Source organism: Electrophorus electricus, chromosome 9 (assembly GCF_041902795.1).
Source record: "Electrophorus electricus isolate QZ-2024a chromosome 9, ASM4190279v1, whole genome shotgun sequence".
Taxonomy (NCBI): domain Eukaryota; kingdom Metazoa; phylum Chordata; class Actinopteri; order Gymnotiformes; family Gymnotidae; genus Electrophorus; species Electrophorus electricus.
In genome coordinates, this window is record NC_137505.1 from 15,725,001 (window position 1) to 15,727,500 (window position 2,500).

Below are 2,500 nucleotides of genomic sequence, written 5' to 3' on the forward strand. Positions count from 1 at the left end.
ATAAAAGATATCTGAATGAGAAAACATATAAAAATGGAAATCGGCTCCCTGATATGTAAATCAAATGCACACAGGCACACACAACAAATGTGGACGATGTAATTTTGTATATATTCAGGCTAATCAGTAAGCACCAAATTCATTTACTTCTCTCTGTTAGTTTTATATGTTTGGATCAAGTCTATTTGGGTACCATTTCCTCTTATGTCTCTTACTTGATGTCCCATTTAATTTGAAGCTATTAGAGCTGTAGCTACTCAGGTCTATTAGGCTAAGGTAGCAGTATCACATGAAACAATGTTACTGAAAATACACCCCTCCCACACCCGCATACACAGATACACACAATGTAAGTAATTTCATAAATAATTTCTTTATTTTTTTGTCTGAAGGGACACAGTAGTTTTAGTATTGCAAAAATCTCAGGGTTTTTTTACATTTCAATCACTCCCAAGGGACCTTGTGATTGCCAAATGACATTAGGAGCCTAAAATATCACCGGTAAGGCCGAAGACAAAGTAAACAGGTTAGGGTTAACAGGGCTTTGTCCTTGAATAGCACTGACTACTTGCCTTGAACTCATTTGGGGATTGGGAGGAGCCCAGTGAGGTCAGCTGGGATTTAATTTCCTCCCGGTTACACCGAGCCAGAGGAAAACCCATCAGCTGAAACAGAGAGAGGTGGTCACACGATGCCAGCCTAATTGCTGTGCAGGTTTAAGCTTCTGGAACCCTAGTCAGGGAGTCAGTCTTAATAGATTGTTCTTTTGATATCACCGAACAGGTCAGATGTCATGACTGTAATGTAGGAATTTAGAGGTAGGTTTAAGGAGTGAGGCAGCAGAGGTAACTTAGTTTAGGGCAGCTGTTGAGCATGCGCACAAAAACACAAGCTAAGGTGTGTGTGTGTGTGTGTGTGTGTGTGTGTGTGTGTGTGTGTGTGTTTGTGTGTATGAATGCTGGCATGCTATGTATTGATATGCATTGATATGCAGGGCAGAGATGGTCAAGGAGTGTTGAAGGTGACATAGTTCATCCATCAATGCATAACTCTGGCTCAACAGTATCAGAATCAACAGCCCACTAGCTAAAACAACACATAGTCCCTTAACCTAGGGCTAAACACACACACACACACACACAAATACACATACGGTAGGCATACAAAAGGCACTGATATATGTGCTGAGAGATACCTACTTACTGATTTGGCCTTGGTAATGCAATGGCAATAGGACAAATCATTTTTATTAAGGCTGCGTAAAAGGATGTGCATTCACTACCTTGAACCACTGCACCAGAAATGTCACTAATGAGATGACACAGAGAGTCGATTTTTGTACACTGCCAAATGCAGTGGTGTTGTTGAGTGTGTATGTATGTGTGTGTGTGTGTGTATGTGTGTGTGTGTGTGTGTGTGTGTGTGTGTGTGTGTGTGTGTGTGTGTGTGTGTGTGTTCTTTACTCAAGCAATGTGTTTGATCTCAGCTTAGAAGGATCAAAATTTCTACAATCTCAGCTTCCAAAAAAGAACACAGCATACACACACACACACACACACACACACACATGCACGTGCGCACACACCCACACACACACACACATACACACTGCATTTACACTCTATTGGAGTTATTACATCCTAATAAGTTTTTATCAATGTGTTCAGCAGTATCTTTTATCACTGTAAACCACTTTATGTATGCTATTTTATGGAAGATGTGCAGTTATGAGAGTATATCCATCTTTACAAGCATAGGAGATAAGCCTTTGGATATGCTGTATCAATCAATATATAAATGAAAGATTAGACACTAGATATTCAGTTATGAAAAGGTTACACATGTAACAAGCTGGCCAACATGTTGCAAAAATAGGCGTGGCCTTGGGGATGCAGGTTTGATCAACTTATGTTGGCATTGCAGGTTTAAATTATTCAGTAATAGTTTTTTTTGGAGAGGCCTTTCATGGTGGACACCATCCCACGCGGCTAAAACCCATAAATTCTTCTCAGGCTGATCACTGAGATCTTCTCTTCATCTTCCTCTAGTCGCACACACTTGCATCTAATGATCTACTTTGTGGGGTTTTTGTGTGTGTGTGTGTTTTTTTGTGTGTGTCACACATTTAGCCCCATTTTTTATCAATGTAATTGTGCTTAATTTATTGACTTGCTTGTGTAATAAATTAAGCGTAATTGCTGTGTGTGTGTGTGTGTGTGTGTGTGTGTGTGTGTGTATGCATTTCAGACTATCCCAGCATCTACATGTATGTTTATTTATTTACAGTTGCAGTGTATTTTTTGGGGGGGGGCTTTTCAGACGTGCGTTTGCATTTGCTGATATATGAGAACTCATGCTCGTATGACTCCTCACCCAGCTGAGTGTGTGTGTGCTGCAAGTGTGTGTGTGTGTGGGGGGGGGGGGGTCTAGTGTATTCTTTCATCTCCTCTCACTCATTTCTCTTCGTTCTGCTGTCATCTGCTGCGAGAGTATGAGAAGA